This window comes from Notamacropus eugenii, chromosome 5, assembly GCF_028372415.1.
Source record: "Notamacropus eugenii isolate mMacEug1 chromosome 5, mMacEug1.pri_v2, whole genome shotgun sequence".
NCBI classification, from domain to species: domain Eukaryota; kingdom Metazoa; phylum Chordata; class Mammalia; order Diprotodontia; family Macropodidae; genus Notamacropus; species Notamacropus eugenii.
The window spans coordinates 113099736-113117741 of record NC_092876.1 but is presented as its reverse complement, the minus strand read 5'-3'; the positions used below and the strand labels follow the sequence as shown (position 1 = coordinate 113117741).

At 38.7% G+C, this 18006-nt stretch overlaps 1 pseudogene; it reads right to left on the bottom strand.

The window, feature by feature from the left end:
• Nucleotides 1-15730: 15730 nt before the first annotated feature.
• LOC140507665 (L-lactate dehydrogenase A chain pseudogene) lies at nucleotides 15731-16833 on the bottom strand (annotated as a pseudogene).
• Nucleotides 16834-18006: the final 1173 nt, after the last annotated feature.

The window sequence follows — 18006 nt, the reverse complement described above, 5'->3', positions numbered from 1 at the left end:
TATCATCCTGGTAAGATGCAGACTTATTCTGAGTCCAGGACACAGCTGAAACCAGAGCAGGCATCAATCCATGTTTATTCAATTGAATGAGATGTCAAAGTCTGCACGTTCAGCCAAGCCCATTTTTCATCTCCCTGTCAACTTTGAACTTTGGCTTATTCTCTTTTAAACCATACATTTTGAGCTAAGAAAAAAGATCCACCAAGCAAGTGGCACTGGATAATAATTAATAACATTTATGTAGCACTGCTGTATGCCAAACACTGAAATAAGCACTTTACAAATATGACCTCATATGAGCCTTACAACAACCCTGGGAGGTAGCTTGTTATTATCCTCATTTTACATATGGTGAAACTGAGGCAAACAGAGATTAAATGATGATGACTTGTCCATCTTGACACAGCCAGTAAGTCCATGAGGCCAGATTTGTACTCAGGTCTTCCTGACTCCAACTCCAGCACTCTATCCATTGATCCATCTAGATGCCACATCAGTGTTTGTAAATTCAGTCAGCTACTCCCCTTTGTCCCTAACCCAGTCCACTCCTTCCTCGTCCACTCTCTAGAGGGGTGTTCTTAACTTGTGTGTGGGTGGGGGGAGAAGGAGGAGGATAGGGAAAGGAAGAAGGAGAGGGAGAGAGGGAGAGAGAGATGGGCCCCTTTGACAGCCTGATGAAACTCCATGGACCCCTCTTTAGAACAGTTTGTGCCTACATTCATAATGAAAGGAAATACTAAATTTCAGCTGAAGGTTAAAATGAAAAGTGTTTATTTTCATAACCAATTCATGGATCAATAACCCTTGAACTCTATCCACAGATCCCTTTGATCCTGTGGACCCTATTTTAAGAACACCTGTTCTAGACATAGAGCTTTCATACAATACAAATTCCTGGAGGGAAAGGACTGATTATCATTTTGTTTATGCATGTCTTGACCACAGCAGATGCTTAATAAGCACTTGTTTAACAGAACAGTTCAGACTTCACAATGTTTCCTCAGAGCTATGGGTGCTCTGAGAACCACTCAATTTCTCTGCAGTTTCCACTTCTTGCTCAGTGTTCCCAGGGAAACTGTTAGCTATTGTTGCAAGGTGAGCCTTCCTTTCTCTCTATGACAGTCATGCCAAATTCACTTGTATCCTCAGAATGTGAAGAAATTTCACATTTCAAAATAACCCCACAGTGCTCCCGTATATGTGGGATCACAACCACTTCTATTATCTTTGAGGCCCTCAGAAATTATGTGGAACATTTTTCCAGGAGTAAAGAGACCATCCAACAAAAATCCGATATGACAAGAATAACATCAGCTTAATCTCAATCTTGCACGTTCTAGGGAATAATCCTATAAGACCAAGAAAAACAAAATAAAATATTTCCTTTCCCTATAAAATAATCACTTTACCCTTAGAATAAATGAAGAGAGAGAAAGAAGGAAGGAAGGAAGGAAGGAAGGAAGGAAGGAAGGAAGGAAGGAAGGAAAGAAGGAAGGAAGGAAGGAGGGAGGGAGGGAGGAGGAAAGGAGGGAGAAAGGAAAGAAAGAAAGGAGGAAAGAAGAAAAGGAGGAAACAAAGGAAGAAACAGAGAAAGAAAGAATCTTAGCTATCTGTAATAGTCCATCTCATGGACTTGGGTACTCTAAGGGTTGGCCAGGACACTTGGAAATTTTATTTACCCCAGGACTTCTCACGTTGGAAGTACCCTCTGTGTCTGAGGTATCTCCCTCTGGCTGGTTCCTCTCAGAACTTCCATTTGAAGGAATATACTCAGGGCAACCCCACCCCCACCAGTCCTTTTCAGCTTCCTCTCTCCATTACAATCTTGGCCTCTTGAGAGCAGTGACTGTCTTTCTGCTTATTTTTCTATTCTCAGGCTTAGCACAATGTTTGTCACAAAGTAAGGGCTTAATAAGTATAAGTTGACTTGACTTGTCAAAACTAAACTTACGATTGAAGGCTGCCTCATTCAAGCAGCTTTCACTGTTTTCTTTCCATCGTGTCCTGAATCCTGCTCTTCTTTCTAGCCCTCCCCCAAACGAACATCACCTCTTCCTCCTCTGCAGTCCTTCATCATGTTGCTTGCAGCACTTACATCACAATTATGGGATTCTATTTTGTATTATGTTTATCTATGTAAATGTCTTAACTCTTTTCCTTTTCTTATTAATCTTACTATTTCTGCCAACATGTTGAGTAGAAACCTAAACATAGTTGTCATTCAATAAACATTTGCTGAGTTAAGTTCAAACTGGTATCGCCTCAATGTCAGGCTCCTTCAACCAGTGATCAATCAACCATTCAACATTTATTAAATGACTGCTGTACACCAGGCACTGGGCTGAACTGGTGATACCAAAAGAAAAAAAGGACAGTCCTCGCCCTTAAGGAGCAAAACCTATCCAATGGAGGGAGAAAACATGGAAACAAGTATACACAATACAAGCTGCATACAAGGTAAATCAGAAGTAATTAACAGAAAGAAGGCACTAGACTTAGGAGAGGTTAAGGAAGATTTCCAGCAAAGGAAGGGAAAATATTTCCCTGGCAGCAATACAGTCTCAACTGGCTCTCTTACTCTCCCTTCAGAATGGCAGCCTTCCTAGGAGATTAGAAGTTTAGGCTGACTCTTCTTTCTTTTATCTGTTACCTACAGATCATTTCAGAGTAGAAAGGTGAGAAAGTTCATTCATTGAGGATCCCTACTCTATTCCAATCAGTATCGATCAATTTGAAATGACTCTATAGGGGTAATGATTATAAGTTCTATATATTTGGCCCCAGAACTGTGAGCTGCAGATTGTAAGTTCATTAACTTAATCATAGGAAGTTAGCTACACTATTGCTTTTCCTTCTCATGATGACCAAATCCAGTATGGCAGAGATGACTCAATTACATGGAAAGTCCCCCTGACATGTTCTTAGAGCATTTGTATAGCTCCTGCCTAGCATAAGGAGAAGTCCATCCATCTTGTGACCACCTAGTCAGTGGGGATATTTCCTGCTTTGCCCAACCTGTGACCCTGCTGATATATTGTTTGCTCATTTTAGCTTATGCATCATATGTCAACCAATTAAGTTGTTCTTTATTTGGGATAGCTGCTCTTAAATGTCTAGAATTTAACCCTATTAAAATAGAGGCCTGGGAGGAGGGGGCATTTCAGATTATGAGGAAGATCTGAGGTCCACTTCATTAGAGGGGACCATGGACCCTTTAATAAAGTGCCATTGGCTCAGAGCTCTGCCTCAGTCTCTCTTATTACAGGTTGGATAATTTTTATCTACACAAAAGAAACATACCTTTTTTGGGGGACTATTAGTAAAACTGCTGTATTTCTGCCTCACAAGTTTTCTGATTGCATCAACACTCAAGGGCAAAGGAGTATTGTATGCCTCATTGTATATGCAGCATGATGGGTTATATGGGGTGTTCCAGGAGAACTAGCATCTCTGGGGTGAGCCCTTTTCAGAGTTGCTCATCAATTTTTGCTATCCACCTTCCACTCAACTCTCACCTGTGGTTCCAAGAAAAGACCATACCCTGGTAAACCATCTCTGTAGATAGGCGAAATCAGGCTGAGAATAACCAAGGGGCCTCAAACCTTTCTGTGAGTTAGGAGGGTGTCTACCCCAATTATGTGAAGACTTCCCCCAGCAGAATGGGAGGATGAGGACAATCTGCTCCAATCACTGTGAAGGCATTTGAAGCCGCTGCTATGGAGCCTGGTTAGACATTGAAGATGTCAAAATAACACGGGTTATCACCAGACATCCTGATTCTTGTTCTGCCTCTGGACTTTGATGACCCTGGGAGAGAGAATGAGGTTGACAACTTTGTTCAGCTCTGCCTCACTTAAATCTACTTCACCCATGAGTCAAGGTATCACCCTGTGATGTCATTGATGAAGGATAAACAACAACAAAGACCACGCTAGAAGAGTAGTAGTAGGCACGTCAAAAAGTTTATTGATGATGATAATAAAACAGTTAATTTCTTGTTCCTCACTCAGTCTATTTCTTAAAAATAGAAACACATTCAGGTATGAGGGTTTCATAAAGTAGAAAAAGAATTACACACTTGCACCAATTCTATCTTTGATGACCCTTCTTTTCTAATCTAGATAGCCATGAGCAGAACAGTTGCTCAGTCCACTTAGGAGAGACACTGTACACTTCGGTCACTATTAAATTCACAAACATCCAATCAGTAGATGCTTATAATTTGAGACACTCTGGCCAAAGACTCATACTGACCACAAGATTCTCCTGAGACAGAATTTGGTTTTGCTTTTAAATAGAAACATAGAATCGCAATCATAGAGTTCATACAGAACTCCCCAAATTATACAGTCCAATCACCTACATAATGGGTTTCTCTTATGGAGTTCAGGATTAGAAGGATTCACAAGATAATAGGATGATAGAGTTAAACCAAGGATGGCACCTAGTAACTGCTTAATAAATTCTAGTAGATTAACTAGAAATAAATTAAAGGTCATTTAGTCCTATACCACTCATTATAAACATGAGGAAACCAAGGCCCAAAGATATTATGACTTGCCCAAGGTCACACAGGGACTTCTAAATCCCCAATTCTTTCTCTATGTTATAGAATTTACTTTACCATGTAAAAGAACCAAAAACAAGATACATATGGTACTTTCCAATGCTCAAAATGAGAAAATTACCGTGTCTCTAAAGTGATTGTGTATAGTTCTAGCCACCACACATTTTAGGTATTCAAGTTTCCTACTTCTAAAATTGGTATATTAATGTCTGAGTGTTAGCAAAGTGCTTTAATGGCAGTAGATGAAACTGGCTACATATGCACCCAGCATATATCCATCAAGATATTTCAAAAGTACTTGTGTCTTCCTCCATCTTATTATACTGTTAAAAACTGAATATCCTGTCATCAATGAGATTGCCAAATGGCCCTCCATATTTGATGACAGTCAAGTCTGGACAACCTGTATTTATTTGTTAAGGCTGCTGTATGCTTCTCCTATGTTCCCAGCGGATGAGCATTAACTCATTCCATGCATGCCTACTTCTAGAACAAGGTACAGCCAATATTCAGCTCTTTAATAGCACTGCATTTTAAAAATCAAGTCTAAGGTCAAATTAAGGTGAAATAGGAATAGTGTATTACCAAACATGAATTATGAAAAATGGAGAAAAAACTCCATGGAGTCAATGTCTTAAGATGCTTTAGTAAACTATAAAAGTTCTCAGAGTATCACATGATAGCAATAGTAGTAATAACAGCAGGGGCAAGGATAGCTTAAATTTTCTTTTGAAATAGAAGCTACATGACTTATGTCATTATGTGGTATAGGGAATTCTTTTTCAACTATGAGTTGGACTAGATCAGGGGTGGGGAACTTGTGGCCTGGAGGGCCCATGTGGCCCTCTCAGTGCTCAAGTGTGAAGGGCCACATTTGAGGACTTAGAGGGCCCTATGGGGCCTCGAGGTCACAGGTTCCCCATCCCTGGACTAGATGGTCATTGAGATCTCTTCCACTATTGACTTTGACCACCATCTACCGCCTTGATAAATTTGACCACCATCTTCCCTCAGTCCCTGATGAAGGCAGCTCAGGAACCTGAGTTCAGGATCCTAGGGCATTGCCATGCTTCCAACCCAGTGCCCTCAGCCATTGTTCTGAGAAACAAACCCTGTAGGGATTCAGTCTGCCCATTGTTCTTATAGGTATTACAGTCATAGCAACTGAAGACCTAGGGGGAAAATGTTCTTGCCATCAAACTTCTTGGCACTATTCAGATTGTTCAACATCAGAAATTGTTATTATTTGATCAGTGAGAATGACATTCAAAAGAAGTATTGACGTCTACTATGCTACTGCCTTTGAAAAGACAAAGACGTCTCTTCATCTGGCTTTCAACTGGAACCTTCCTTATGTATTATATCAGAGCAAAAAACTTTCTTCCTTTCCTATTTGCATTCCCCAGAACTTTCCATAGCGTTTTGGACACACTAAGAACTTAACCAACATTATAGTCAGCTATAATTCATTTCAACTGAAAAGTCTATAATTCTCTGATGTTAAGATTTATAGAGGGCTCTCCTCCCAAGAATTCTAGGAGACGGAGATTACAAATATTTTGAGCCCTATTTTACAGATGAGCACATTGTTACCAACCAGCTCAGGAAAAACATCTGTTTATTGCATTACTATATTTATTATTTGTGACAAAGATCAATTTGAAAGCCTCCAGTGAAGAGATTGGCCCATGGTCCCACAACTGGTAAATGCCGATAATTCCTGCACTGTCTAAGATAAAAAGTTCAGGGTCAGAATTCAGAATCTGCAGATTTGTTTCTCTTGATTTCTACAATATACCCAAACTATGATTAGAAAATCCAGATAGCTCCCTGAAATAGCAAGAAAGATTTTCAATACCTAGCAGAAATTCAAAATTTAAAAAATGTGGAAAACAGAAAGTCTTTCTTGTATTAACTAATTAATGCACTTTATTGATTAAGAGGAAGTTGTCTTAAAACTCAAATTATTAAAGATAGTTTAATAAGATCCAAAAATACAAATTAATACCCACACATACAAATTAATAATATCTTAAATGCAAGACAATAAAAGTTGGAAATCCAAGTTAGGTACCAAAACATTAAAACAATAACCAGAACAGAACAGAGTTTTTTCAAAGGATCTTGTCCTAATACAGTAATGACGATGATGATGATAAAGCATTTATTAAATATCTACTATGTACCAGGCATTCTACATATTTATGTAGTTTCTGCAGTTATAAAATATTTTATATACCTTTTCTAAGTTGATCCTTGCTATGATGCTGTGAAATAGGTAGGAACAAGTATTTTTATAGTAATTTTATGGATTAAACGTCTTGACCAAGATCATACAGCTAAGAATTGGTAGAATGAAAACAGTGACTTTTTCTTCAGTTCTAATACAAGGCCTTGCATTTCCTGAAGATCTGCTCTCTACAGGAAGGAGGATAGAATTTGAGGGAGCATTTTAGATTGGCAGTAGCTACTTCGCTTGGTTTCAACTCCACCACAATCTTCATCATTTGCTGCCCAGGATAAAGTCATCACCAGCAAACTCCTCATCATAGAGATTGTTTCAGCTTTTCTATTTATATCTTTTAGTATGCTCATTCCTTCTCTCTCTGAAAGAATATAGCGCAGAACAAAAACAAGGAAATAACATCCACAAAAAAATCCTCCTCCATAGTCTCCTTTTATGGAGAACTCAAAACACCAGCTTCCTCTTCATTTGCTACCAGTTGCTCTGCTTGGTTTTGACACTACAATATAGACAGTCTTTCTTTGTCTTTTTTGTATCCCCAGTAGTTAGCATAGTGCCTGGCATTAAGTAAGCCCTTAATAATTTTTATAGTATCTTATTGCATTGTAGAATACATAAAGGCTTTTACTTACTTGTGGTCAATTTCTTCTTTCTTGGATCTTTCCTTCCCTCTCACAAAAGTCACCCAAAAGACAGAAATTCAAGTCAATGAAAGGATTGTGGACTAGATGGAACCCTGGGTGTATATGGTTATCAAACTATCAACTGTATCACCAACTGTTTGGTCTATAGCCTGTCCAGGAGGGAGAGAGCTTGACCAGAAGGACTGAGTCAGTTAATGTGGAGATCATTACCACCTGGAGTCAGACAGGTGTCATCAAGGGTGGGGTTTGTATTCAGTTAGGCAGGAGGTTAGAGAAAAGATCTTCCTATATGAAGATAGAATACTAGTCCTCAAGTACAGGAGAAAGAACCTGGTATAAGGAAGCAATAGTTGTTCTAGGCTATATGTCAGGGAGAGGATGAGAAACTTTGAGAACATACATGGGAAGAGCTTGACATTGAGATATTGCTCTCACTAATGGTTGAGTTTACTGAAATGGAATTCTTTTTCAGCTATGGGCTGTGCTGATAGGCATGCTATGTATAATATAGTAAATCTACCTTGAGTGCCTTTGCACCCAAGGTGAGATGGATCACCAAACCTTACTACCCACTCTGCTCTTTCTTACTAGGCCTCTCTGGTCGTTACCATCTGCCCTTTTTCATGCCCACCAGACCTCTGACAGTGACATCTTGCCTACTTATGTTGCATTTATCAAGGGCCTTGCCATCTGCCCTTCCATTAGATCCTTAGGATTTCCAGCCCTTATTATCTGTCCTTTCTTTTATGTGTTCTCTCCACCATTTAGTACGTGAGCTCCTTGAGAGTAAGGAATCTGTCACTATTTTCTATGAATATTCCCCAAATCAGCACAATTCTTGGCACAAAGCAAGTGCTTAATAAATGCTTTTTTATTCATTCATTGAACTGTTTTGTCTGTTTTGTTTATATCCTTTTGTTCAATGTAGATCTTTGGACAACAGTCCTGTTATCTATATTGGCACTTCTGCCACTGCAGAAGTTTTAGGACTATAGTGCCAACCTAGTTAATATCTCACATGGTCACATAGCCCACACTGGACAGTTGCTATGTAAATTTTTCAATAAGATCAAAGATCCTGCATAGGCAACTCCTGACAGCATCCCATTGCTAAGGAATCAGGAAAACATAGTCTCATTCTCATGAGGCGATTTCTAGGGCACAGCTTAGTGAATAATCACATTGGCCTGTTGTTTAACCTCTGTAGTTTTTCTGCCTGCTGAGGTGTATTTCAGAGCATCTTTGCAATAGGAATGACTCCATTTTCATCTCTTCTTTTTGTAATATGTCCAAATTGTATTCAGCTTGAACTGAACAGATCTGAGGTTCCTGTGAGGTAGGCGGGGTCTAGGGAGCTGTCGTTTCTTGCCTTATGGGCACTAGAGAATAGGGGTGAGCAAACTCACATATGGGATATTGGAAATAATTGTGGGTATTATGAGGCATTACAGGGAGGAATTTAGTTTGACTAGAGCAAAGAAAAGAGGGAGGAGAGTTGTAACAATAATCCTTCTTTCTTCAAAGCTTGGCTCAGTTGTTATCTCTTCATACCAGGTTGGTATTCCAGAATTCTAAGCAGCCTGAGTGGTCATCTAATACATTCCAAGGCATCCACATCAAGTAGGCTCCACTTGAAGCCTCTGTTTATGGGGAGCTCACTACTTCCCAAGTCACTTTTGGACAGCTCATGTAATTGGAAAGTTTTGCTAATAATAAGCTTAATCTATCTCTCCATAACTTACATTTACATTTCCTGATATTACCTTCTGGAGGCAAACAGAATAGGCAAAACCCATGGGACAGGTCTTCAAATACAGGGAAACAGCTATCATGCCAACTCCAAGTCATTTCTTCTCCAAATCGAACATGTTTTGATCTTTCAACTAATTCTCCTATGTTGAGCCTTTAGGTCCATGGTTCATGCTGTTCTTAACACTGTCTTATCAATGTCCTTGATAAAATGTGATAAACTGAACTGAATGCAATATTCTAGATGTTACTCAGATCACTGCAGAATAAGGTGGGATATTTTTAGAAACTATTTTGCCCAAATATTTGCCAATAAAACCAGCTACTTAAACGAAAAAATGAATATTTATAAAAACATAAAATACCACAATTAACAGAACATGAAGTAAGAATATAAACAACTCAATTTCAGAAGACTTTTTTTTATTTCTTTTTAAAAATTTTATTTACTTTTAGTTTTCAATATTCATTTCCACAAAACTTTGAGGTCCAAATTTTCTCCCCATCTCTCCCCTCCCTCCACCACAAAACACCATGCATTCTGATTACCCTTTCCCCCAATCTGCCCTCCATTCTACCACACCTTTCCCTTCTCTTATCCCCAACTTCTTTCTTTTCTTATAGGGCAAGATAGATTTCTATACCCCATTACCTGTATTTCTTATTTCCCAGTTGCATGCAAAAGCAATTCTCAACGTTTGTTCCTAAAACTTTGAGTTTCAACTTCTGTCCCTTCTTCCCTTCCCACCCATCCCCACTGAGAAGGCAAACAATTCAATATAGGCTATATATGTGCAGTTTTGCAAAAGACTTCCATAATAGTCATGTTGTAAAAGACTAACTATATTTCCCTCCATCCTATCCTGTCCCCCATTAATTCTATTCTCTCTTTTGACCTTATTGCTACCCAAAAATGTTTACTTCTAATTACTCCCTCCTCCTATTTTCCCTCCCTTCTATCATCCCCCCACCCTACCTATCCCCTTCTCCCCTACTTTCCTGTAGTGTAAGATATATTTTCATATCAAACTTAGTACGCATGTTATTCCCTCTTTGAGTCAAATCTGATGACAGTAAGATTCACTTTTTTCCCTCTTACCTTCCCCCTTTTCACCTCCATTGGAAAAATTTTTTCTTGCCTCTTTTATGAGAGATAATTTGACTCCTTTTCTCCTCCCAATATATTCCTTTCTCATCCCTTAATTTGATATTTTTAGATATCATCCTTTCCTATTCAACTCACCCTGTTTCCTCTGTCTATATATATATGTGTGTGTGTGTGTGTATAATCCCTCCAACTACCCAAATACTGAGAAAAGTTTCAATAGTTACAAATATTATCTTTCCATGCAGGAATGTAAACAGTTCAGCTTTAGTAAGTCCCTTATGATTTCTCTTTCCTGTTTACCTTTTTATGCATCTCTTGATTCTTGTGTTTGAAAGTCAAATTTTCATTCAGCTCTGATCTTTCCATCAAGAATGCTTGAAAGTCCTCTATTTCATTGAATGACCATTTTTTCCCTTGAAGTATTATGTTCAGTTTTGCTGGGTAGGTGATTCTTGGTTTTAGTCCTAGTTCCTTTGACTTCTGGAATATCATATTTCAAACCCTTCAATCCCTTAATGTAGCAGCTGCCAGATCTTGTGTTATCCTGATTGCATTTCCACAGTACTTGAATTGTTTCTTTCTAGCTGCTTGCAATATTTTCTCCTTGACCTGAGAAATCTGGAATTTGGCTATGACATTCCTAGAAGTTTTTCTTTTCAAATCTCTTTCAGCGGGTGATAGGTAGATTCTTCCAATATTTATTTTGCCCTCTGGTTCTAGAATCTCAGGGCAATTTTCCTTAATAATTTCATGAAAGATGATATCTAGGCTCTTTTTTTGAGCATGGCTTTCAGGTAGCTCCATAATTTTTAAATTGTCTCTCCTGGACCTATTTTCCAGGTCAGTTGTTTTTCCAATGAGATATTTCACGTTGTCTTCTATTTTTTCATTCTTCTGGTTTTGTTTTGTAATTTCTTAGTTTCTTGTTAGCTTCCATCTTCCCCATTCTAATTTTTAAAGAACTATTTTCTTCAGTGAACTTTTGAACTTCCTTTTCCATTTGGCTAATTCTGTTTTTTGAAGCATTCTTCTCCTCATTGGCTTTTTGGACCTCTTTTGCCATTTGGGTTATTCTGTTTTTAAAGGTGTTATTTTCTTCAGCATTTTTTGGGTCTCCTTTAGATATTGACTTGCTTTTCATGATTTTCTTGCATCACTCTCATTTCTCTTCCCTATTTTTCCTCCAACTTTCTTACTTCATTTTCAAAATCCTTTTTGAGCTGTTTCATGGCCTGAGACCACTGCATATTTATTTTGGAGGTTTTGAATGGAGAAGCCTTGACTTTTATGTCTTCCTCTGATGGTATGCATTGTTCTTCCTCATCTGAATGGATGGAAGGAAATACCTGTTCACCAAGAAAGTAACCTCCTATGGTCTTATGTCTTCCCCTATTTGGGGCATTTTCTTAGCCAGTTACTTGACTTTTGAGTCCTTTGTCAAGTGGAGGGTATACTCTAGGGACCTGTAAGGTCTCAGTTCCTCCAAGGTGGCACAATTCAGGGAAAGGAGTTTATTCCTCTCCTGGTTTATGCTCTGGTCTGGGAGCAACCACAAGCTTTTCTGCCCAGGATCTGCAAGTAGAATTCCCTCTCCAGAGCTTCAACCTATTCCACCATGCTAGCCAGGGCTCCTCCTCACCCCAGGATTGCTACTTGGAACTGAGACTCGGATCAGCAGCTCTATTACCCCAGTGTCTTTAGCCCAAGGGCTCCAAAAATAGATGCTACTGCTGTCTTGGGCTGGGGTCAGACCATGTTCTCTTCTGACCCAGGTGAAAGAGCTTTCTCAGTGACCTTTGAAGCTGTCTTTAGAGTTTGTGGGTTGAGGAATCTTGGAACCTCAGCAGCTGTAGGGGATTTTACCCCCTAAGGCCTGCTCCAGTCCTGTCCCTGCGGTGCCACTGCCAAGGCTGGGCTGAACTCTGTGGGCTGCACTCCACAGGCTGCACTCTGCTTGCCTAGTGCGATTGACCTTTCCTGTCAGCCTTCCTGGCTGCCTTGGATTGGAAATCTCTTTCACTCTGTTGTTTTGTGGCTTCTGCTGCTCTAAAATTTGTTTAGCATCATTTTTAGAGGTATTTTATGGGCTGTGAGGGAGAGCTTCCACAGGTTCATCCTTCCACTCTGTCATCTTCTAGAGGAAGAATTTGAACAAGCTGGAAGACTCTTCAAAATTCCTCTTATCTAAAACCTAGTCCACTAATATTTGTTGATTAGGACACAGTTCATAAAATATAGCATGCAGATGTTTTGGGGGCATTTATGAAGATTCTTGGACAAACAGTATTTTAAAAATCGTATCAACACATGTACATACATATACATATATACATACATACAATGTCTTTTAAGTATTATGAAAGGTATCTTGAGCAAATTGAAAAATAAATAAGACCTCTTAAAACAAAGGTGCACTGGAGCTCTCTCCTGATGTCTTGTTGGGACATGGAAGTAACCTCATGCTTTCAAAGTATGTACCAATAGATTACAAATTGTGACAGACTCTACCTGAAAGAGCTGAAGAGGTTGAGTCTAGTAGCAGACTGTGTTGAAGAGGCAAATCATCAGAAAGTTATCCATAAAGACTGATGGATGAAAATGGCGGCATTCAGTGAGGGCACACACACACACACACACACACACACACAGAGGCATGCACATGTGTGTACACATGCACACAAATATACATACATCGATAAATTTACTAATCCTTGAAGGACTAAACAAGAAATACAAAATCAAAGAACTTTATGAAAACTCCTTCAGGGATCTATGGGTGTATTATGACCTAGAAGAGTCTAAGTCTAATCTAGCTAATTATATTATCCACAACAGAGGTTTTTACCCTGAAATCCATGAAGATGTAATAACTACATGCACACATGAAAAAGAGTGTATGTACATGTGTATGCATATGCATTCATGAAGTATGACAAATTCACATATGTACTCATGTATCTATACACATCTGTATATGTACTCATGTATCTGTGTGTAGATTTGTACATACATCTCATTATTATTGGTTTCCTTTGTGATCCAATGTATTTTATTTTATGCATTAAAAAAATATGAGGAGTCCACAGGCTTCACTGGACTGCCAACAGGGTCTATGATACAATAAAGATAAGAACCCATGATCCAAAGGCATCTGGGGGTGCATTAGGTAAGATTGTTGGACTTGGAGTCAGAAAGGCCTCTTCCAGATGCTAACTAGCTATGGGGAAGTCACTTAATTTCTCTCAGTCTATAAAATGAGGGAGTTGGACTCCAAGAACTCTATAGCTCCTTCTAGCTCTAAATTTAGGATCCCAGACAGTGATATTATCTCCATTCTTGGCATTTTAAAGACCATCTTGGAGCTTCTGACCCCTAGAAAATCAAATGGCTTCTCCCTTCTGAGTCTCAGAACCAAGCTTGTCTTGAGTTTTATCCTCAGGGCTTAGTATTCCCCTGGGAAGCTGCCTCAGCATCCCTCTGGATGGAAAATGTGAGATGAGTGAAACTGCAGAGATTTATTCCTGTCTGTGGGGGTTGACTCCTCTGGAAAGAAAGCTAAGTATACATGATCATTTATTACCAGCTCACCTGCTAGGAGAAAATTTACTTCCCAGAGATGATAAATAGTAGGCCTTGTTCAGTGGGGCGAACTGCCACAATTATGAGGCCCTAGTCATCAGGAAGAAAAACAAGGACATAACCTTTAGTTCTTTAAAACAGGAGTATTGGAAAGTTATGCATATATGTGAAGGTTATTTTATAATAACAACAATAGCTTATATTTATGAATGCTTTATGTTTATAAAACACTTTACATACATTATCTTGTTTGTGACATAAAGAATTTATTATTTCCCACATGTGGAGAGGTGGCAAAAGGTAGAAGGAATACTATACTTAAGAGTCAGAAGACTTGAGAATAATTCTTGTCTCTAATGATTCCTAGTTACATGACCTTAGACAAATAATTTAATCTCTGAGATTATTGCCATACCACTCAAGGAGAGATGGAGATAGACAATAATTCTTTTTCTACAGAGTTGTCCTGAAGAAAGTACTGTCTAAATCTGAGATATTATTTTGTGGGTTTATAGGAAAAGGATATATATGTATATGTATATATCTGGGTGCATGTATAGATATGTATACGTACATATCTCTGTATGTATATACAGATACACAAATATATGTATGTGTATACACACAGAGATAAACACATATATACCTGTGTGTATTATGTGTGCATGTGTGTTTATAATTTTCCAGAATCACACAGCAAATAAGTTGCTGTCGGGACTTGAACTTGGGTCTTTTGACTATGATCTGAGTAATGTTAAGGACTAAAATTACCCTGAAATATAAGCACAACTTACACATATACTGCTTAAAGCAATTATACAAAAAAAGGAAATAATCTCACGAGAGGCTTACCTCTATGGATTTCCATTGAGACAGGAGTATTTTAAATGAAGCAGAAAGATGTAACGTTTGGTACTTGTGTAGTAAAACAGCTCTAGTGGATCCTAGTGTCTTTGGGAGCACTGGATTCTGATGGAGGTATCAGCGCCAAGTTTTCAAATTTGTGATCATAGAGGCAAGGTTGCCTTTCTGTTCAGATGTTTGCCTTAAAAGATACTCAATGGATAGAGCAAAGGGTCCTGGAGTCAGGAGGACCAGAGTTCAGACACAACCTCAAATTCTAGCTATGTGACCTTGGGCAAATCACTTAGCCCTGATTGCCTCAAAACAAAAAAAAAAAGAGGAAAAGAAAAGAAAAAAATACTCAAAGCCTTATTGTATATACAGAAATGACTAGGCTAGAAAAACAAAAAATTCTACATAATAAACTTGTAGTTTCATGTGCAATCTTTTCTTTTAATTATACTATGTTATGGAAATGCTTGTTTTATTCACTAAATAAAAAATAAAAAAGACATCAATGAAACTTTATCAGTTATTTATTGTTTATTCAGTATTTAGGGTTAGTATGACATGAGGAATTGGCTGCATCATTGTACATATATAAATCTTTTTATATAATATGGAAATTTACAATTATTTATATATCAGATAGATAGATAGATAGACAGACAGATAAAAACAGGTCCTCTAGAAAGGTGATACATGGGGCCATACTATAGAGCCCTAATGGAGGGGGGAATGCATCAATACAGAATTAGTACTGTGTGGTGTTTTGAATCCAGGAGTGTTGTCTTCTGGACCTACGGAAATCTGTAGCACCCACATACAAGGCAGGTAGTTTATATGCTTGTGGGGTGCTGGCTCTGCTTGACACCAAATACTGAGACTGTACAAGTCATTTCCAGCATCACATGCACACAACAACAGGATTTAACAAATAGTAGTCACACTGTACTATACCTCATTTCTAACTTTAAGAAGAGACTAGAGTGTGTTCAGGTTTTACATTTCTGGACTTCAATCACTAAGCAGAGGAAGGATTTGAAAAGTGAAAAGTGCATCATGCATAACCCCTTAATCACTGTCATGGTCTCTTGATTAAAAGACTTCTGGATTTCCCAAAGAGCATCTGAGCTCTTCTCTGAAGGGCTCTCCTCCTCTAGATTCAGGTTGACCTTCACATCTGAAATGCCATTCTGCCCCAAGACACATGGGGCACTAAGGAAGACATCCTTGAAAATGCCATATATGTCCTTGATCATGGTGGAAATTGGGTGCACTCTCCTAAGATTCTTCATAATGCTTTTTGCCCTATCTGCCCCAGACAAGCTAATGGCCCAGGAAGTGTAGACTTTCAGTTTGATCACCTCACAAGTACTTTCAACCACCTATTTATGAACATCTTTCCAATTCTCTGAATCAGCACCAGTTTCCAAAGCAGGATAAAGATTCTTCAGAGACACATTGGCAACATTCACACCACTTCACCCAGGAACACTGGCATCTCCACATTCCCCAAGGACCCATCCATGACAACTTGAAGAATGGACACCAAGACTCTCCCCAATTAGGTAATGGAAAGGAGCAGAATTCAGATTGCAACCACTTCCAGTAACACTATTTTTAGGAAAGCCACTTATTTTCCAGGCCACATATGTCAAAATATCCACTGGATTGGAAACAATAAGTAACTTACAATTAAGGTTGTATTTAACAATATTGAGAATGATGAATTTTAAAATATTCACATTACACTGGACCAATTTTAGATGACTTTCTCCCTTCTGTTGATGTACCCCAGCTGTGACAACAACCAGCTTCAAATCTGCAGTCACATTATAGTATTTGAAAGAAATAATTTTTGGTATTTCGAGGAAAAGGCTGCCACATTGAAAATCCATCTTCTCTCCCTTTAGTTGGTCTTCTATTACATACCTTATTACATAGGGCAAATTCATCAGCCAATTCCTTTGTTAATATACTAATGGCACATGCCATGCTAACTGCACCAACCCCCAACAACAGTGATCTTGTTCTGGGGAACCTGGTCTTCCTTTAGGACATTCACAATCAGCTGATCCTTGACAGTAGATGCCATTTGGGGGGATATCTTAGCTCAGACTGAGGTTGCTGGTCAGACTGAGAAATTTCTGAGTTAAATGTGAGATTGCTACTCCCAGACTTGTGCTGAAACTTTTTAAAATAAAGAACAAAACAAGCACGTAACTTCAAAGTTTCTCCATGCAGTCTGTTAGAATGCCCATTATGATCACTCCCATTGGCTTAAAATACTGTCAGCCAATGGCCCCTGGCAAGATGAGTATTTGTTCTCTAGAAGGAGTGATCCATTAGCCTAAATTAGTGTAAAAATGGGTTAACTCTTACCCAGAAGACATCGGAGAAGAGGGAATTGGGGGATGGTAGCAGGGGAAAAACAGGATGAGAGTATGAAAAACAGGGGCTTCCCAAGAATGCTTTCACTAAGGCAAAAGGCAAAAACAGGTGATTAGAGTAGAAAGAACTTACTCCCAGACCTACAACAAGATTAAATATTTAGTGGAGAGAGAAAGAGAGAGCAAATCCAGTCTACTATGGATTGATCACCCTGGTTAATTCATGGAAGCTGCCAAGGAGAAGTGTGTGGTGAAAGTATAGGCAGAGTATAAGTATAGGAAGTATAAGTGGAAGTATATAGGTTATAGGAAGTATAAGTGGAAGTATATAGGTTATAGGAAGTATAAGTGGAAGTATATAGGTTAGAGGGGCAGGGAGAAGTGGTATGTCTACAATTCTGAGGCTCCTGAATTTTTTCCCCATTGTAGTAAGTGTTTAGTTTCCCGTGTGTTTGTGGTACCCTGGAATGAGATATCTGTGAAATTTCAATCTCCAAACATGCAAACAATAGGAGGAGTTCAACTGTGTACCAGATTCTACCTAGAATTCACTATAGAAGCTCAGCCTGCTCTTCTCCAGTACCTACTTACACCAAAGACCTTCAGCTTAGAGTGTACAGACCCACAAGTGTTTTGAAGATAAATTTCAGGGGAGTCCATGAACTTGGACAGGCCAAAAAAATTGCATCTTTACTTTTACTAACTGCTAACTGAAATTTAGCATTTCACTCAATCATTAGTATAAGCAACAAGCCACAACAGTATTAGCAGTACATGTGATTTTGTCAGCAACACAAATCATATTTTCATAACACATTACAGTTGTGGCAGATATCTCAAAATTATTTATGCTGACCATTACTTCAAAATTACTGTGG